Below are 22,532 nucleotides of genomic sequence, written 5' to 3'. Positions count from 1 at the left end.
GTCCCAACCAACTTCCAGTAAACTGCTTTATAGATATCAAAAAGCTCATTCCAAAGTTTGTATTGAAAAACCTTCAACAGCCAACAAAATGCTTAAGAGCAAGCTGGAGTACTTGTATTACTTGGCTTCTAGACTTATACAGAAAATCAAGAGAGCATAAGCACCTATATCAACAGAATAGAGCAGAGAGTCCAGAAGTAGACCTATAAAAATATAGTCAAGTGATCTTTGACAAAGGAGCAAAGGCTAGTCAATAAAGAAATGATGTATTTTCAGTAATTTTACTGGGACAATTATGTGTCTATATGCCAAACAACCTAAACACAGGCATTACACCTTTCACAAGAATACATGCAAAATGGATGTTACATTTAGATGTTAATCACACTACTATAAAATTTTAAGAGGAACACTTGATATAATCTAGATGATCTTTGGGTTTGTCCGTGTGTTTTAAATATAGCAAGAAATGCTTGATCCAAGAAAAAGAAAGTTGGATTTTGTTAAAATTAGAAACTTCTACTCTACAAAAGACATTGTTAAGAGAATGCAAAAAAAAAAAAAAGTCACAGACTTAGAAAAAATGTATATATTTTAAATATAATTATTTCAAACATACAAAGAAGTCTTAAAAGTCAACTATAAGAAAGCACACGTTTCCATTAAAATATGAGCAAAAGATCTAAACAGATACATCTACAAAGATTTACAGATAGCAAATATGTATGAAAAAAAGTCACATCATGTTACACTACAGGGCTTCAAATGAAAGCAACAGTAAAATATCACTACATGCATAACAGAATGAGTAAAATTTTAATAATACAAGACAGACAATGTCATTTGTGAGTGTGCTAATCAAGAGGACCCTCAGTCATTCTTGGAAGGGATGTGAAATGATACAGCTGCTCTGGAAGACGATTTGGTAGTTTCTGACAAAGCTCAGAACAGCCTTCCCCATATAATTTGGCAATTCTGCTCCTAGATATTTATACAATTGATTTGAAAACTATGCCTACTCAAAAATATGCAAGTAAATGATCATATTAGCTTTATAATAGCTCCAAAATGGGATCAACCAAGATATCTTTCAATAGGTAAATTTTTAAACAATCTTTGATACATCCATACAATGGAATATTGTTCAGCAAAAAAAAAAAAAAAAAAAATCAATTCATGAAAAGACAGGGAAAGAGTACATGTGCTAATGATAGGTGAAAGAAATCTGAATAGGCTATGTACCATATGCTTTCACATGTATGACAGTTTGAAAAAGGTAAAACTTAGCGATTATAGGATCAGTGGTGACCATAGAGGAGCGGAGAAGGAAGGAGAACTGAGGAGTTGAAACACAGGGGATTTTTTAGGGTTATAAAACTATTTTGTGTAATACTGTCATGGAGGATACATGACACCTACATTTGGCAAAAGACATAGAACTTTACAGCATAAAAAAATTGAACCCTGGTGTATGTAAAGTTTTAAATACACACACACCACATCCCTAGTGTGTGTGTGTGTATATATATGTGTATATATGGACAGATATGTATACATACATATACATGTATGTGTATATAACACATATATGTATACACACAAGTATGTGTATATATACATATACATATATGTATATGGACAGATGGGATGGTTGAGTCCCCAGGTGGAATGTAGAATGGGTAGAATGTGACAGGACAATGGAACTGTTTTAAATATATACAAAACAATTTCATTAAATGAGGTGGAGAAAAATAATTTTGACCTAAGTAATTTTGGAAATGCATGTAGTTGAAGAATAAAGGGAAAAGAAATTTATACATAGAGAGTGTACCCTAGTTGAAAAAGTCCTTTCCTACAGGAGTACTGGCTAATCATTCTATTACTGCTATAAATTCACACTAGAGTTGTAAAATGAAACAGTTGAATTAGCAAGTGGTGAAAGGTTTCTCAGTGCTGGAGGGGGAATTTACAGACATGTAAGAACTCTAGAATGATCTATGAGGCAATGAGTTAATATTGGCATCAATGTAAACTCATGTTTACGTTAATATAGATAGAGGTGGTTATAGATAGGAATATATATTATCTCCATAAGTTAATATATATCTATAAGTTAATATACACATACATTTTCTTGCCTTCTCAGCTTAGAGGGTATAAAAGCACCGCCACCTCAGTAGACACAAGCATACTATTTAGATCTTGTTTTCTAACCATTCTCCAATGAAAGAAACCAGATCTCATTAAAGATCTCATTAAAGATTTGACTGATTCTAAGACTAAGGTATTATAGATACAAAATAAACCTCCAGTAATCCTGTAATGCAGAAAGTAAAATAGTGTTAAACATCACAATAATGGCAATATGTGATTTTATGTCAAAGATACACAGAAGTCAATTGAAAAAGCTCCCAACGGTGGAATAAATTGAGAAACAAATAGTTTTATTGTATTATAGCCCAAAATATAAAAATCCGGGAATCCATACAATGTGAATAAATAATTGAGGTAGGAAGATCTCTTGAGCATGGGAGGTCAAGGCTTCAGTGAGCTGTGACCACACTACTTCGCTCCAGCCTGGGGGACTATACAGAAGGACAAGCGGGGTGGGTGGCAGAGACCCTGTCTCAATAATAATAAGTTATTGAATTTTTTTTTTTTTTTGAGACGGAGTCTTGCTCTGTCGCCCGGGCTGGAGTGCAGTGGCGCGATCTCGGCTTACCGCAAGCTCCACCTCCCGGGTTCACGCCATTCTCCTGCCTCAGCTTCCCGAGTAGCTGGGACTACAGGTGCCCGCCACCATGCCCGGTTAATTTTTTGTATTTTTAGTTAGAGACGGGGTTTCACCATGTTAGCCAGGATGGTTTCGATTTTCTGACCTTGTGATCCACCCGCCTCGGCCTCCCAAAGTGCTGGGATTACAGTTGTGAGCCACTGCGCCTGGCCCATGAATACATTTTTTAAATGGAGAGAATAGACAGCTCTCTTATGCCTAATTCCAGATAACTTATATAGATACTTTGCTATTAAGGAGATGGAAAATAACTCTTCACTCTCTTAAGTGTGGGCTGTGTATACTGACTTCCCTCCAAAGAGTACAGTATGAAAGAGTCAATAGTCACTTGACAGGGGAGAGACCTGAGAAACACTACTTCAGGTAGGCATCAAGGTTAACATCGATAGTGATGTCATGTTGACAACACGCTCTCTTGATATCACATGAGAAAATGGCACTTTAAATTTTTGATTCTCCTCTCAAAAGCACATAACTTGCTTTCTCACTCTAACCTTGAGAAAAATGCCAGACAAATCTCAATTGAGGTACAATTTACGGAATGCTTGACCAATTCTCACAATTGTCAAGGTCATCAAAAACTTAAAAGTCTGTAAAACTGTTACAATTAATGGGTGCCTAAGGATCTTTAACTACTAAATGTAATACGATATCCTGAAACAGAAAAAGAGCATTAGGTAAAAACTAAGAAAATATGAATAATGCACAAACCAAATGTATCAAATTTGGTTCGTTCATTGTAATAAATGTGCCATGCTAATAAAAAAAAGTGAATTATAGTGGAAACTAAATGGGAGTTATATAAGAACTCAAACAATATCTAAAACTGTTATAAATTAACAGTTTATTAAAACACACAATAAAAGAGTGACATGTACAATTTAACATGCTTAATGACATAAATGCTAAAATGTATCACTTTAATAGTAAAAACAGTTATCGCAATCTAGTTTTGCACTTTAACTGTATTCACATTTTTTCTGGACAAAAATATTTTTCAAATTATTTTTATTAAAATGAAAATTTTTTATCTCCAAATAAAACATTTTTCATATACTGTAATACAATTCTAATGCATTATTTGCAAGCAGAAAAATCAACCATTATGCTAACCCCAAACAGTGCCAGGAAGCAATGCACTCTAATTAGATTTACCTGTTAATTTTCTAAACTTGTTTTCTTGGAGATAAGTTCAGCAATAAAGTACAATTGAAATTAGATGGTTATCTAATTAATAAAGCACATTATTTAGTGGCCATTTGCTACTGCATTTAATACTGATTATCTTTTCACTGATGGAAACTGAATACTGTATCTACTCACTATAAATACATACACACATTTTATCTCTCATATATATGCATGTAGGAGAGAGATGAAGGTAAATATACATATATGTGTATATATACATACATGTTACATAACATCTATAACATATATAGTTACTGCTGGCAGTTCTGGTTTAGTACTTTATGTTGCTTTATAACATCAATCCAAAGTATGTAGGGGTGTGTGTGTTTGTGTGTCTATATTTGCACAAATGCACAGTGAATATTGAAATAATTGTATTAAAATACTGCATTATTGAACTGTGATTAAATGAACATGGTTGTGAGACATGGGAGAAGAGAATCTTATTTAATCCTCTGTTGACATTGTGCATTCTGAATTAAAGAAGCCTTCATGTATTAGCATTGATTTTTTTGTAGACTAGAACTTTCAAGTTCTATTTCAAGTCAGTAAGAATAAGAGCAACTATTTTTAGAACATCCATAATGCGTCTCTTGCTCTCTATATATTATCTTAACAGTATTTTCTGGAATTATTTTCCATTTTTTATATTCTTTTCAATGGTTGACATATAATAATTGTAAATTGAAACTCAAGAGACATCAGGGAATTGCCCAAAGAAACAAGATACTCAGTGTCAGAGTACAGATTGGATCCCAGGTTTCTCTGATGGTAAAGTCCACTTAGCAATATATTACAATTTCTTTTCAGTATCCTAACTGAGTAAAAATAGGTGGGCAGTGATCTTAAGCGATATTGATTTGGTTTGGCTTACATTTCTCTGTGTGAACTGTTGATTATTAAGGTATTGTTACTTAGAGATTAATGATTTGTTATTAGCAAATACCAGCATCATCCTGTTTCCTCTCTTGGAATTCCATACCAAAGTTTCTCTTTTTATTTGTATTTTCTTGTACAAAAATAATGAGTCATTTTTTGGTTTGGCAACCCCATGTGAATATTGGAAAGTTTTGAGAGTTGAAAGATTCATGCAGCATATATCCTAAAAGAAAACCTATCAATGAGATTAAAATGTTTGTGTCTATACACATGTGCTGCTTCAAAACTGTGTTCTGTCCAGGCATTGCAACGTGAAAACATGTAACAGGCAATCATAGTTTAAATTGTACTTTTTTGTAGTATTATGATTAATGATAAATGTCTACATGTCTAAGTTAATATGCACAGGAAAGAATTGTATTCACCAAACATCTTTCATATCAGTCATTGTTCACATCTGGTTTACGTAAGTTTTTTTTTTTTTCCTTTTTTTTTTTTTTTTTTTGTGAGACAGAGTTTTGCTCTTGTTACCCAGGCTGGAGTGCAGTGGCACGATCTCAACTCACTGCAACCTCTGCCTCCTGGGTTCAAGCGATTCTCCTGCCTCAGCCTCCCGAGTAGCTGGGACTACAGATGCACATCAGTTCTTTACGCTTATGTCAGGAATATATTTTTTAAAATCTTGTAGCAAATAAAACATATCAATTTCAACATACACGTGTTTATTGAAACCAATGAGTTTATTAAAAGAAAGCTAGATTTGACATTTTCCAAATGCCCTTCCCCAATAATGCTCTTCACTTATAAAAAGTTTCTGAGACTCAATATTATTTTAAAATTTCAAAGTTTCTGATAGAAATACTAAATAAAGAAAACATAAAGGCAATTGTGCCTAACCTCTCATTCTTCAGCTTTGGAGAATTTCCTCTATAGAGGTCACATTTTAAATATTGAATCCTTTTTGACTATCAAGTTGGATCTAACTCCAGTCTTCCAGCTATAAAGTATACTTCCAATATTCATAACCCCCTGTGTATCCACTGAGAGCAAGCTGATGTAGAAAATATAAGTGACGGCTACCACTGATGAGTGCCTGCTGCACATTAATGGTGCAATCTGTGATCAAGAGCTTGGTCATCAGTTTTAGCAACTTGGAACCGCTAATTATTCATACAGACGTAATCCATTCCTAGACAAACTCTAAGAAACTAACAAACTAAAATACTTCTGTGTTAATGTACAATGGGATGTAAAATGTGGCAGAATCACCAGCTCTATTTTTCCATTTATTTTTACTACATATGTATTGATTAAAAGTTTAAAGTGTGAAGATGGACATTATAGAAAACACACTTGGATACCACTCGGTTAATCACAGTCGAGATTCTGGGGCTCTGAGGCAGAATTGAGGAAATGGCTCAAAAGATAGATCAGTCAATGTTGGGGAGCTCTTGAAGAGCAGAATGATAAATTATGACAATTATTTGACAATTGGAAGATGTTGAAAGTTGTGGACTAGGAAAATTATATGATTAGAATTACATGTCAGGAAAATTGATTTTGCAGATATGTTATAGTCCTAAATATTTTTTTTTCTGACTAAGATTGATTTTACCCTATTCTTGGGAAAGTGCCCTATTCTTCTTTAGAAAGCCACCCTATCCATAGTAATAAAAGTGCCTTCACTAGGTTGAAAGAGAAAAGCCTTAGCTCCTAGACCTGTTGATGTTATTACCATGGTCAAGATAAGAGGGATAAAATCCTCCTGGAGGAGACACTGAAGGGATAGGTTCTAAGTAATTAGTCAAGTGAAAAGCTACAGAGAGACAGGGAAATGGACAATGAAAGGAAGGTTCATTTGGGAGATAGAAAAAGTGGTACTTTTGACAAATTTGAAGATATGATATCTGTTGGGGAAAAAGTCATTTAGAAAACCAGGACATAATCCTTGCCCCACCAAGCAGTTGTGTGACCTTAAATGAGTCCTCTGCCTTCTCTATTGTACAGATGTTTCACTGGAACGTGATGGGGCAGAAAAAGACTGCCTCTCTCTAAGTTTCATCTGGATCTAAGATTCATGCTGTAACTGAAATGACCATTTTTATTTTATCATAGAAAATTCAATTTCTTGGATGATTACTTATTATTCGAGATCCTTATGTGAGCATAAAGTTCATTTCATACACTATTACAGAAACAGATTCTAATGAAACCTTAGAACACAGAAACATAGCATTAAGTGCAATTCTCATAGCAAAAACTAGGAATGACTAGTTCACAATACAGTAATAAATGCACTACTGCTAGTCAGCACCTCCTCATCCTTTACCCTTGACTTCCACCTCTCATTCCTCCTAGGGCTGCAGGGCCCCAAATATAGACTTAATGAAGTCTTAATCCTATGACTATAGGATAGGCTTTAAAAAGGCCTTCGTTTTATACTCTGATGACTCACTACTAACTAAGCCATCTTGATAATCTAGTCCTTACTATAGTTGTTATTGGACACCTCATATATTTGAGACCAAGAGTCCTTAATATTTCAGATGTAGGAAGGATCTCAGTCAAGTTCCCTGCACCTGAATCTATTTGATGAACCACCATATATATATGTATGTGTATATATGTGTGTGTATGTGTGTGTATATCTATCTATCTATCTATCGATATAAACAAAATAAGTACTTAGGTCAGGAATGAATTAAATTTGAATCTATGAGTCAAATACGTGTCCAGAGATTTGACAATGTCTTACACTTGCTTTCTCTGCCCTGATAGCAATGCTACTGTTTTAATGGTCTCCACTTAATTTGTCAAACTACAGAGCCTCAATTATTTTGTAGTGTTCTCCACATGAATATTCTTAGCTTGGATGGCCGTGGATGTTAACAGCAATGTACCTTTTTCTCTTAGCATCTCTTCTTTAGCATATTCTACCCTAACTTATTGCTAAACTTTTCTATCCAGCTGCACAGTTGTGGTGTTGGGTTGGAATTTTTGATGTCTCTCTTTTTTTTTTTTTTTTTTAGCTCAGTTTCTTCAGACTAATTTCACCAATATAATGCTACCCTTTGCTTTATTTTTGAACACTCTTTTTCTTCTAGTGTGCCAATCCCTGAGAATGAAATCTAGATAACCAACAGTACTTCCAGAACCAGAAATTTTCAACACATTTGCATCTCATCCATGTTGTAAATGATATCATCAACACAGTGCTTAAGTGTGGTAAAATTGAAAGAGTTCAGGAAAAGAGCCAATTTCCTGATGGCTGGTGACTACCTTTTCTGATCATGTTTGGAAGTTGTACTCTCATTCTGATACTGGGCTCTACTTTGTTTATTTTTGGTTCTCTCAATTTGAAAATTAAGAGGCTTAGATCTCTGTACTGCTTTTCAGTTTTAATTTTTTAACTAAAATATGTATTTTGAAAAAAGTTTTTAAAGATGTTAGATGTTTTTCTCTTCGCACCAAAATACCAAAGGGAGAATTGGTCTTCTAGCCTTTAAATGGGCACCCGTGATGCAGATGAGTCCTTTCTATCACAGAAGCATCCATTTGATGTTTATGAAAAGAAATTTTACACTGTGTGCAAAAGGAACCAACTTGTTGGCAAGAAAATCTTGCTTCAAGTCATCATTTGAATATATACTTGGACACATTCCTCAACGTTTCTAAACTTCAGTTTAAAAATACATTAAATAGGAATTACAATATTACCTGATTTATGATTTATAATGGGGTCATACGAGTTCTTGAATTTAACTTAGTGTCAGGCATATAGAAATTCTCATTAAATCTAAATTATTATACAGTTGGTAGAAACATTTTTTCTAGTGTGTTTGTAAATGTCCATTCCATGAGCATAAGTGCACTTGTGGACATTGTTGATGTCTTCATGCAGAGACTCCTGTAAAAGTCTATATGCTCATTAATTAATCCTCAGTAGTTAGTAGTCTGCTTTTTGAAGACAGAATTTTTACTTAAATTTGTATCACCCACTAACCCTAGCACAGGCCTCAGCGTGTCATATGTGTTTTGTTTAATGTCTGCTTATGACATCATCTTGTCACTGTGTTAGGACTAATGGAACACATCATCTTTCTTTGAAACTTGATTTCCTGTGCAAGCTTCAACAAATTCCATCACCCTGGACTTTAATCCTGGAGAGAATATTATGAATCATCTATTCTGGAATGGAACATATGTGGCATGCCTGCTTCTTGGCAGATTTATTCATACAGCATTTTTATTCTATGGGGTCTTCACATTGCCTTAGAAATATTTTCAGCAGAATGTCCCAGAGGTCCTTTCCAGTGCATCAGAGGAGTTTAAGCCTTCTTCACAATAGAGAGCCAATTTTCTTATTAGATGTGTGTTGAAAGTGAGGCTCAGGGAACTTAAGTGACTTTCCTATGAAAATCAAGATTTCTGGTCTCATGGGCTTAGAATTATAAAATTGTGAAATTGTGGAATTTAAGATTTTGAAGGAAGGAGAAGTGGTATTTACTAATTACTTGTGTTGTATCAAGCCTTTGCATGTATAGTATGAATTCACCTTCACAGCTCCCAAATTACAAAAGTATTTTCTTATTTATAGATGAGGAAACAGCCAGTAAGCGACAGATAACATCCTGACCCTCAAATTCTCAAAATTATTTTTGCTTAAAACTTTCCTCCTTCAATCATGCAATTAAACCCCCTCATTTAATTAATAAATGCCCAATTCCAAGTTTACTGAGGTCGATACTTTGTTCAAAGTTGCCTATCAAGTTAATGGAAGGGTGGGTGCATTTCTGAGGCAGGCAGAATTCATTTGTTAGTCACAGTTAAAGTCTTGACCCTGATGTTTTCTTTCATAAAATGGAAACTTATACTTGGTCTTTACGGGTAATATTAGATTTATTCAAAATTAGAAATAGGTTAAAGGTCTTAGTATATTTGTAAACAAATTTAGATTTGAGATCTCTTTGTGCTGGGTTTGCAGTAAACACCCTGCTTCATCTAATGCTTTGGATGCTTCTGGAAATATGCTATGTGAACTATGATAATTCATTTTGTCAATGTTCTTAATTTGTCTCAATTTTTTACTACAGTGCATATTTAAGATAATGAGTCTTAGCAGGTGGATTCTCTTATTAAACAAACTGAGAGCACTACATACCACACACATACACATACACAAACACAAACAGGTCTGCATTTCCCTTTGGAAAACGTTGTTTGGGGCAATTTTTATGCTTTAAGAAGAGTTCTCATGTTTAATTCATCTATCACCAAAGGGACTCACTTTAGGGATAATGAACATCAATAGAGACCTCTTCTGCAACACATTTAGCCTAGTGAATGGTAAATTACTTTGAGCTTAAGTGACTCCACCAGTTCACTGTCTAGAGGAAGCTCAACATAATTGACGGCAGCTGAGGATCGCAGTAGCCCAGTTAGCATTTTTCTCTGTCACGTTTGCAAGGAGCCTAAGTGATGTAAACTATATCTAGGCAAACTTTCTGAAACTTTTGCCTGTGTCATTTGACATTTTGCTGAGTGATCTCTAGCCAGTCCCTCAAACCAGAAGGCAGCAAAGACAACAGTGGCAAATGATGAATCATAATCTACTAAAACCAAATTTGACTCCTGGTGTTTCTTAGGTTGTTATGTCAGGAAGGAAATTTTACCTCTCTAACCTTCGTTTCCATTTCCTTAAAGTTGAGATACTAATGAGGCCTAAGTAATGTTCTTTTTCCAATTAAATGTTATTCTCTGTAAAGTACCTGATACAGTGTTGTGTAACAATGAACGTCCAACAAATGTTTTCTACTTGTATTACAGGGCACTATCTCTAATGCTCAAAACAACTCTATGAGAGAGAAATCATTGTGCCCATTTCATGGATTAGAAACAACACAAATCATAAACAGAAACCCGAGCCTTAAGGTGACACTGTAATTGACAAACTATTAGGCAGTCAAATCAACTCACACTCTAGTGTGTTTAGCTTCAAATACTTTGTATTTTCCACCCCACCAAGCATGACATTACCATAATATACAAGTAGTGGTCCTAGGAGGTAAATGAACCTGTTAGCAAGGCACCATTAGGAAGAACAGCTCAATTTCAGCCCTGCCAACATTCTGACCATTGTGTTTGGCAGACACGCTTCAGCTTCCAGATGGATAATATTGAGCCAAGCCACTAATCAGGTCAGTAGGTCAATCCCGAGCAAGTGTTTTGTAGCTAATGTATTCTGGCAGGTCTATCAAAATGTGGTCATGCTCAAAAGCTGGTGGTCTACAGGGGCCATTTCCAGGGGCTTTCAGTGCAGATGCAAATGTTGAGAAATGCCTGTCTTCAAACCCTCCCATGCCAAGGTCACCTTTCTCATGCTTCACGGAACAGCACTACAGGCATCGCCACATATTTGCACAAGTCATTGAAGAAATGTAGTCTTGTTGACTAAGAGACATTTTGGAGGACAAGTGTTGTTGTCATCTTCCAGGCAAAGTGCATATCAGAATTTTACTCATTGTGGAATAATGTAAAGCATGCCCTTTAGAGAGACAACATAGTGAAAGAACACAGTGTAAACTTGAGGCATGAGTTCATCTGATTTCATCCCTGGCTCTTGTCATTTGTGATCTTGGGAAAGTTCCTTAACTCTACTAAGCTTCGTTTCTATCATACATAACACTTCACTAATAATATAAACATGATTGGGTTGCTATGAGTGATGAATAGAAAAAAAAACTCTCAAATTTAAACCAGTTGACATAGTCCTTGACAAAACTTCATCTGCCTTCTAATCACCATCTTGCAATTAAATTACTAAACTCTGACACGTTAAAAATCACCATAGAGTGAGACATTCTATACAGTGCCTTGAAACTGATTTACTAAAACTGTACTGATTGGCTCTGTGAAACCCAAGAGTCCAACAGTGACTTGATCTAACAGGTAATTGGTTTGCAACAATCTAACAATCTTGCTTTATCTTCCTTTCATTTTATTGCTTTCCCACTCTCCATGACTATATTATAACCTCTCCACTCTCCTCAAATGTTTATTACCTCCTCCACCCACTGTAGCATCACCTTGGACAAATGACCCAGAAGTTCTCCTCAAAAATATCCCACAGTAGCAGCACTTTGTTTTTTGGTACTAAATATACTCAAAATTATCTATTGAACATGGTTTTCTTATTAAAATAAATTTGGTGTGCCTGCTCCACTTAAAATAGAGGCTCAATAGGTATATGCTAAATGAATGAACAAGTTTCCACAATTAATGACATGGGTGATTTGAAACAATACATCCTTGTAAAATTGGATTAAGGATAACACCTCTTCATTATACAATATGGTATATTTTTATTTTCATATGATAACTCACAACTCTTTTATGATGTAGGGATGTCAGAGATTAAAACTTCAGATAAATGTGGGTTCAGAGACCATACACAGCTTTCCAGAGAGAGTTAATCAGCTGCAATTTAAAAAATAAGTATTTCTTTCCCCATTCTTTTTCCATATACTACATAATATGATACATGTTTATCATGAATAACAATGTCCACACTCAGAAAATTCAGAGCTGTCTAAAATTAAATGAAAGGTTAGTTAATATCTATAGGTGGCAAGGATCTGGTCAATGTATGCTGTATCCCAGATTTATTCAATCTAGCCAGTATGCCAGCAGTGCTCAACTTTAATTGTTGAAGACTAGATTACTTAGCAATGCCTTTACTTGTTCAGTGAGTTTCATGTCAATCATATGCATCCCCAGCACTTGTGATCTTATAACTTCAGGAATATTAAAATGTGATCTTTTTCCACACAAAAAATCGGTACATTTGGCAGCAGAAATTGTTTCTTCTTCTATGTGGCCCTGAAGAGTCATTTGTATGCACAAACACATTTCTAAGAGTGAAAATATTTTAAGCGTATCTAAAAGTCTAGAAAACTGATCGATAAATTATTCAAGAAATGGGAAGTTTTAATCAGCACCTTTAATTTTCCTAGCACACACACGCACGAGCACACATCATTGCAATTTTGACACATTTTTCTCTTTAATCTGGCTTGTATTCCTAAGTGTGCCGTGTGAAATCTACAGAAGATTGGTCAAGCTAAATGCAGAATTGTACAAGCACAATAACATTCACATGAATGAAAGAAGGGGACACAAAGGTACCATTGTTTATATCTATTCTGTACCATTTAATGATCCAAAGATAAAAAGCAAAGCAAAACCAAATGAACAAATACAAATATTTAATATAGGTATTTTCCCCTACTTTACAGGTAAGAATGTGTAAGCTTACTAGCTTGAGTAAGTAAACAAAGGTCACACAACTATTAAATAGTGGCTTTGGAATTCAGCCTAACTCACATCTGACTGCATCTCATTCCTTACCCTTGAATAATGCATGATTAATCTGCCTTGTCTCTTTTCTTTGAGACACACGCATACAAAGCCATCTCATACCAAATGTGGACAACAACCATTCTCTAACGCCTACTTGCTTTCCTTTCTTCTCCTCCATGTGTCTCTAGTTTCTTGCCTTCCTTGCTCTGAAATCCCATTTTGTCTTGACTTCCTTGATGAAACCATTAGGTTTTTCTTGGTTGTAATTTGAGCTACAATTTAGAAGAATTGCCACACCTACCTGCAACCTGTAGGCTCTCTACATCTCTGTTCACCATTCTAACCACACCGAACCTCAGTAAGGAAAATTCCACCATGCAACCATCTTTTTTTTTTTTTTTTTTTTTTTTTTTGAGACGGAGTCTCGCTCTTTCGCCCGGGCTGGAGTGCAGTGGCCGGATCTCAGCTCACTGCAAGCTCCGCCTCCCGGGTTTTACGCCATTCTCCTGCCTCAGCCTCCGGAGTAGCTGGGACTACAGGCGCCCGCCACCTCGCCCGGCTAGTTTTTTGTATTTTTAGTAGAGACGGGGTTTCACCCTGTTAGCCAGGATGGTCTCGATCGCCTGACCTCGTGATCCGCCCGTCTCGGCCTCCCAAAGTGCTGGGATTACAGGCTTGAGCCACCGCGCCCGGCCGCAACCATCTTTTTATTGTAGAAAGCAGTAAGTATATCAGATGTCTGTTCAGAACAAAAAATTATTGCCATTACTAAGTTCTTCATAGTGAGTTGTATGTAACACCCTCTTGAGGGCTATAGTCTGCTTTAGCAAACAACCCACACAGTGGGAGAAAATCTTTGCAATCTATACATCCAAAAAGGACTAATATCCAGAATCTATAAGGAATTCAAACAAATTAGCTAGAAAAAAAAAATCCCGTCAAAAAGTAGGCTAAGGACATGAATAGACAATTCTCAAAAGAAGATACACAAATGACTGACAAACACATGAAAAAATGCTCAACAACACTAATGATCAGGGAAATGCAAATCAAAACCACAATGTGATACCCCCTTACTCAAGAATGGCTGTAATCAAAAAAAGAAAAAATAATAGAAATCGGTGTGAATGTGGTCAAAAGGGAACACTTCTACACTGCTTGTGGGAATGTAAACGAGTAAAACCACTGTGGAGAAAGCAGTGCGGAGATTCCTTAGGGTACTTTAAAAAAGGCTTTTAAATACTCATCTGGGCACCGGGTTGTATGTACAATTATTTTGTTCTGTAGATTTCTGTTTTTACGTTACATGGACTGAATATGTAATATGGATTATTAGCATTTGCCAGACAGGCCTTTTATGGTACAGCCCAGTGTTTCCCAGTCCACTTTAGCCCACAGGAGACTCAACATTGTCACATCTCTATTTCTGATTAAAGGAGTAAGGGAAATGAAACGAGAGTACATAAGCTGGCCACAGGCTGTGTCTCTGCAAGGGGACTAAGAAAAGGACCAATTATGGGGACACATGTTCTTGGCTGACCGAAATAGGCTATGAAGAATCACTAATCTTACTTCTCATTGAGCAAATAAAAATATAGAAACTTAAATACCTTACCAAATCATATAATATATTAATGGAAGTAGAAAGACTAGAATCTAGAAATTCTGGTTTACAAATAAATGGTCTTACTTCCTAGCCATACTCACTAGACAATCTCATGTGAGTCCTAATCAATGCCCTTTTCCTGCCATTTCTAGCAATTAGGTATGCAGACTGTTCCAAAATGAGGCATCCTCTTTATTTTCTTGGAACTCTTAAGAATGTTATGTCCAAAGCAGGGTATCCAAAGCAATACTAAGAGATTTAATTAATGTAATAGATTATTTAACACATACATGAAATAATAAATAGACTAAGCCTAAAAATAATTTAAAAGTCAACCATCATGTGCCAGACACACTCCTCAGCACATTCTTAACCCTCACAGTTAGGCGTAGAAGCTCTGCTGCAACTGTTACCATGAGCTAGACACTATATAGCAGTTGTAATATTCCAGCCATGATTATAAGTACACACACACATATACATATGTGAACATATTTAATCCTCACAATAACTTTAAGAGGTATGGTTGTTATTTTATCCCCACTTTACAGATGATACAGGCTCTGAGGTACTAAATAATGATTAGTCAGCAGGCACTAGTCAAATACCTCCTCTTATTGGACATTACGTAAGCATTGGAGATCTAAGGATACCTATAAAAGGAGTAGTCCTGGAGCCTTCAATCTAATGAGGATGACAGCTTTTAAACTGATTGCAGCACGAGTAATTCATTAGCATGAAACCACTATAGTCAAGGAATGTAAGGTACCATGGAGTACATAAGAAGGTAAAATCTGATCTGAAATTGTAGCTTTTCTCTAAGCCATTCTAGTAGATTAGAACAGCTGTCCAAGCAAAAGTAGAGGGAAAATGTCTTAGTCTGTTTCCTATTGCTTATAACAGAATACCTGAAACTGGGTAATTTCTAAGGAAAAGGAATTTATTTGTTACCATGATGGGATCTGAGAAGTCCAAGGCCAAGAGGCTGCATCAGGTAAGAGCCTTCTTGCTGGTGGAGAATCTTGGCAGAGTTCTGAGGCAGCACAGGACCTCACACAGCAAAGGAGCTGAGCATGCTAACATCCCAGCTTAGGTCTCTCTTCCAAATCTTACAAAGCCGCAGGTTCCCCTCCCATGATAACCCTTTCTTCCATTCGTCCGTGAATGGATTGATCCTTCATGAAGGCAGACCCCTCATGACCCAGTCACCTCTTAAAGGCCCTGCTTCTCAATACTGCCACCTTGGGGACCAAATTACAACATGAGTTTTGAAGGGAACCCTCAAACCGTAGCCGAAGAGAGTAAAAAAAGTAAGGGTTGAATCGACATTGTCTGATGCAGGACATGAAATGTGACTAGCATAAGTGCAGGTGTGTGTTAGTGTGAAATACACAACAAATTTCCAAATCTTATGAAGAAATAAAAAGAACCTAAAATAATACCTAGTCAATACCTCACTTTTAATATGGATTACAGGTTAAAATGCTGATGTTTTTGAAATAGTGTGTTAAACAAAACATATTAAAAGTAACCTTCTCATACGGTTTGGCTCTGTGTCCCCACGCAAATCTCTCTCAAATTGTAATCTCTACGTGTCGAAGGAGGAACGTGGTGGGAGATAATGGGATCATGGGGGCAGTTTTCCCATGCTGTTCTCCTGTTAGCGAGGGCGTTCTCAGGAGTTCTGCTGGTTTTATAAATGGCAGTTTCCCCTGTGCGTGCGCGCTCTCTCGCCCCGCCCCTGCCACCGCCACCATGTAAGACTTGCCTTGCTTCCCCTTTGCCACCTGTGATGATTGTACATTTTCTGAGGCCTCCCCAGCCAGACAGAACTGTGAGAGAATTAAACCTCTTTTCTTTATAGATCACCCAGTCTCAGGTAGTATCTTTATAGCAGTGTGAAAACGGACCCATACGCTTTCCTATTTAATTTTTTAAAGCAGCTGTTATAAAATGTATAATTACAGGAGGGACTTCGATTTGTTACTCACATTATGGATCTACTTGACAGGCTGGCTTCAGGTTTCAGGTCAAAACAAAGGTCAGCTGGAATGACTCAATGGATGGGAAGCAGGCCTGCAGGCCGAAGTGTGGTTAACTTTGGAAAGTGGCCCAAGATGAAGCTGTAGATACAGACAGGATAAGATCATCTGCTTAAGATACAGAAGTGACCAGATTTATGCCGAGTTTGGTCTGATTCCAGACCTGTGACTTCCTAAAAACAATACAGTGCAGCCTCTTCTGAAATAGTGGTCACCATCGGCCAGGCACGGTGACTTCTGCCTGTAATCCCAGCATTTTGGGAGGTGAAGGCGGGTGGATAACCTGAGGTCATGGGTTCGAGAGCAGCCTGGCCAACATGGTGAAATGCTGTCTCTACTAAAAATACAAAAAATTAGCCAGGGATGGTGGCGGATGCCTGTAATCTCAGCTACTCAGGAGGCTGAGGCAGGAGAATCGCTTGAACCCGGGAGATGGAGGTTGCAGTGAGCCGAGATCATACAGCTGCACCCCATCCCTGGGTAACAAGAGCAAAACATCGTGGAAAAAAAAAAAGAGATAGGGAGGGAGGGAGGAAGGAAGGGAAGAAGGCAGGAAGGCAGGCCGGCCACCATCTCAGTAGCCAACTCTTTTCTCTTCATTCAGACACCAACACTTGCTTCCTCTGGCATGTCTTCACTTACTATCATGTTTTGACATTGGGGTATTCATGCCTCTTCACTCAACTAACCATAAGGATTTCCATCATCCCAGGGCCTCTTCAACACACAGATACATGTTTCTCTAGTTTATCTTGTTTAAGGTGAATCTCTATTGGTGAATGCCTCTAAACTGGCATGGAGGCAGGTGGTGGGTGGAGGTTGTTGGAATAATTCTTTATCTCTGCAGACTGGCTGTCTTTTTGAGTCTTCTCAATATGTTTGTCTACCTGATCTATCTTTGTAGTTCCAAATCAGAGAATCCTTGCCAGTTTCCTGAATGAGCAAGGTTTTCGTCCCGGGAAGGGGAAACAGAAAATATACAGAACAGAAAACAAATATAATTTGTTTTCCTCTGGTTACTTTTGCCTCCCTCCTCTTTTTCCACTCCTCCTCCATGGTATCACCACTTTCATTTTTCTTCATTTTTCTATGTTTCATTTTCAATGTGGCAATTCTTGGACAGACTCCACTAAGCAGACCTCCAGGGGTCCGCTCTAATATCTCTTGTACTAAGCCCCACAACTTTCAGAAGGAGCTAATCCTATCTCAGTCCAATGTGTATATTGTTCTGGAACTTATTGTATCATTTTTTGAGTTTTAATTGTATGATTATATTTTTCCTAGGGAAAAACCAAGGGAATTTACTGAAGCAGAAGTGATACTGGATGAATATTCCAGTTATTACCATAACAAGTTAAATAAATAAATAAGACACAGGAAAGAAACCACCTAGGAACTATAAGAAATACAATCGAAGTTTTGTTATAATGTGTAGAATATTGGTCAGCTTGTGTTCATAATTAGCAAAATCTATTTTTAAAAATGTGTGTGAGAGAGAGAAAGATAATCATATAGGCTAGATTTGAGGTACATATTTGGACCCTGTGCTTTTCCTGTCTAGCAATAACTAAAGTGTTTGTAGAATTTCTACTGCAATTTCTTTCTTTGCATATGTAGCAGTTAACAAGGCCTGTGTGTTTTTTTGTTGATAAGTATCTACCGTTTCAATAAATGCCCAGTTCAAAATTAACTCCCCTCAAAAATACATCTAGCTAATCTTTGTAATTATAGAATGTATTTGCTTTGGATTGTCACATAGATGAACTAAAGGGTATCTTACCGCTCTCCTGTAAGAGACATCTGGATGTTACCTGTGTAACCTGCACATCCTGCACATGTACCTCAGAACTTAAAATACAAATTATGATTTTGAAAAAGAGGTATCTGGATGGTTTCTTGTAATGGTTTTAATTTTGTGCTTTTGTTTTTTATTTTCACTTACCCTTTATCTGTTTTTTTTTTCTGAGTTTTTTTGCATATTAACCAAAAACTGGCTACTATTCTACCACATACCTTGAGGCAGTCAAATTCTGTGTACCCAGGAAGAAAGCATATACACATAAGAGCTGCCATTGATGCGTTTTGGAAGCATGCGTATGTTTCAGGAAGGATGAAAAAGTACAGACTTATTGAAAAATGTAGTATTTGAAATAATTCTTCAAAGACAAGTGCTTGCCTTTTAAAGGATGAAACGAAATTTTAGGTAGAAAAATCAGAAATGAGTAAAATTTTAGAAAAGTGAAAAAAGTCACATTCTAGAAGAAATAAGTAGTTCAATGTAGCTGGAACTAAGACACAAAGACATTAGCATTTTAGAGGCGAGGATCGGGAGATGGGCGTGGATTCAATTCATGTCCTGTTAAATAATTTACACTTTGTCCTGTAGACATAGGGAGGCATCAAAGTTGTTTAAACAAAGTGATATGTAATTGGTTTTATGTTTGAGACATAACATCCTTATAGTAATACAGAAATTGCTTCCTAAATGTTCTCCCTTGTAATTTATACTTAAAAATTCTGGAAGAACAAGACCTCCTACCATCCTTTGCTTTCTTTGTAAAGAACCTAGTGCAATCTCAGCAAAAGAGGAATTTATTCATCTCCATACAAAAATGAGAGAATATTATTGGAACATGTTTATTTAATAAGTAGAACGTGTGCTTCGACACAGCCTGGGCCTAAGTTAAAAATCTAGCTTTGCTGCTTAATAGTCATGTATCATTTTTGAGTCTCAGTTTTGTCATCTGTTACAATGGGAATGGTACTATTCCAATGGTTATTTTGAGAAACATTTTCAGTATATTGAAGCCCCTCAGTCACATTTTGTTTGTATGCTGGTGTATATGACTGTTTTCATGGATTGTTAAGTTATTCCTCTCAGACTATACCTTCCAAATGAACTGAATGAAATGCTGTTGGATTTACATTGCCATAAAAATGAAACAATCAACTATCTACCACTGAACCAAACTTTATTTTGAACTTCATTGGTATAATATGTCAGTGACAGAAAAGATTTCAGTGCAACCACTTTAAATTCCAAACAATGCATAATCAGGGCTCAGAGCAAGAATCAAAACCTAGGTACACACTGGGTTTTAAACACATTCTAACAGACCCTGAACAAAAACCCAGATTCTGTGCTGCACAGATGATGGAAAACAATATTCCTATGCTGCCAAAAATATGTGTTGACTGAGTGAAGAACTAAATGACATTAGGATTGTTCTTTGAGTATTACCTTTCATGTGGGCCTCAAGTCGTTTCAGACTAAATGGAAAACGTTCAATAACTTATCAGAATGAACAGTGCATACAGGATGTTAATGCTTTGTCAGGATGTGTTTCAATGTGGAATAAGATTTCAAATTGGATTAATATGCAGAGTCTCAAATACCAAACACCAACACTGCTAGCAAACTTGATAATCTGAGCTTCAGAGATAAAAGAGTGGGAAGGCTTCCAAATAATGGGCCCAGCCCAGTGTCCATCTCATCCCATGTTTTTTTGGGGGGGAGGAAAGTACATTTTCTCCTGGGGACATCCTGATCTAAATTTTTTCGATACACAGCACTGGCTAAATCCAGATTTGCTGACCCCTGGAGTCTAGCTATTCTGCTCTGCCAATCCAAATGATGCTTTCTCAACACTTGCATTGGCTGAATTATTTAAAATGGTTTAAATGATATTTTGAAGTTTCTTTTATTTTTTTTAATTAGCTCACTGTGCCTGGGGGCCAGATGGCAATGAATGTTGCCGTCGTTAATTTAAATAAATATAAGAGGTCAGGAAAATTTCCAAATGTTCCTTTTGAAGCAAAGCATAACACACATCACCTCATTTTTCTTTTTCTTGTCTTTTTTTTAATGATCAACTTCAAACATTCAATTGGAATATGTCTGAATCATTTACACTTAGCACATGAAAATGTTTTTTAAGTGCCAGATTCTGTTAAACATGAAGATTTGTACAGGTAATTTTTAGCCTTCAGATTTGGAAAGTTGAAAGTTGCATTTAATGTTACATGGGACTGAAAAGGTTGATTTTGATACTGCCCTTGAAATACACAAACAGTAAGTGCAGTCAACTTCAGAAAAAATATATTTCTCCATGGGCAATGTTAGAATATGGAGTTTTGTGAGGCACATGTCTGAAGCACACTCTTCTTTGTCATAAAAGTAAGAGGGTAACAATTAGGTATTTGAAGAGAGTGAAACATTGAAGTGGTAGGACTGACTCTGAACATGATGTTATATTAAGTTACAAAAAGTGTTCAGCTTGGAGGTTTTATAATTTGTAGTAATTAATACTTTATATGTCTATTAATTCTAAATCTATACACATTCAGGTTTAGAGTTAGCAAGCCCAGATAGAAACGAGAGTTTCTGTTGTAAAAGCCAGAATTAGGGTGAATTAGTCTACTTGCATTAGTTTAGGCTAGGTTTAGGCAAAGTAACAAGCAAACCTTGCTCTCAGTTATTAACTCAGTAAAGTTTTTGCAGATAAAAAAAACATTCTATCACTTGTGACCATTTTGGGATTGAGACTGAAAGACATTTTATTGTATCGTGTACTTCTACATTCCACTGTGGTACAAAGGCCACCTGGTGAATTCTGACCTCCTCAAAACTTTCACTGAGAGTGATGTATCACTCTAATGCTCATTTCTACGACAAAAGCAAGTCACATGCTGCATTCTTCTAAGAAACAGAACCAATAGGATGTGTATCTATAGAGAAAGAGATTTATTGTAAGGAATCAGTTCTTGTGATTATAGAAACTGAAAAGTCCACATCTGCAGTGAGAGTCAGCAAGCCTGAGACCCAGGAAAGTCAATGGTATAGTTCCCATCCACAGGCCAGCGGGCAGAGATCCAGGAAAGCCCATGGTGCAGATGTAGTCTAAAGGTAATCTGCTGGAGAATGTCTTCTTGCTTGGGGAGGCCAGTCTTTTTGTTCTAATCAGGCTTTCCACTGATTAGACAATGCCCACTTACAGTATAGAGGACGATCGGCTCACTCAAATTAACACTCAAGTGTTAATTTCATCCAAAACACTCTGCAAGTTGACATGAAATTAAGCATCACATGTGTTCACACCTAACTTCAAAAGGGGTGGAAAACTCAATCCACCATTTACCTAGATTACTGAGAGCCAGAAAAATTTGCTGAATTCCATTTGTGTCTACTGCATTAACCAATGCAGCCATGAAGAGAAGAGCCAAAGATAATACGCCCAGAAAAATTCTTACAGGCCACCTAAAATCAATCAAACTCCAGGAAGCTAGATCACACCAAAAAGAGTAGAGTCAAAGTTATTAGAAGAAAATGAAAGTGTAAATAGAGAACAATTGAAACCAAATGAAAACAAGACTGAATCTTGATGATTGTCATGCCTCTAAAATATTCCTGACTCATTGCCTAAAAATCAACCTCTCTATAGATACAAAGTCAAACCTGGTAACAAATCTTTGAGAGTCTCTGCATCACCAACCAACTCTCTATTCCCTTAACTTTTGATATATGTATTTGTCCTTCACTCAATGGAGTTTATGTAATTGACTCTATGATTGTGCATTGCCCACTTTAAAAAACACACACAAAATAATGCCTTATTATTTCCAACCTACTTATTGTGTAGTTGCTAAGACTTGACTACAGAGA

Source organism: Trachypithecus francoisi, unplaced genomic scaffold (genome assembly GCF_009764315.1).
Source record: "Trachypithecus francoisi isolate TF-2019V2 unplaced genomic scaffold, Tfra_2.0 Lachesis_group10, whole genome shotgun sequence".
Lineage (NCBI taxonomy): Eukaryota > Metazoa > Chordata > Mammalia > Primates > Cercopithecidae > Trachypithecus > Trachypithecus francoisi.
The sequence above is the reverse complement of the archived record's forward strand: the minus strand, read 5'-3'. Positions refer to the sequence as shown.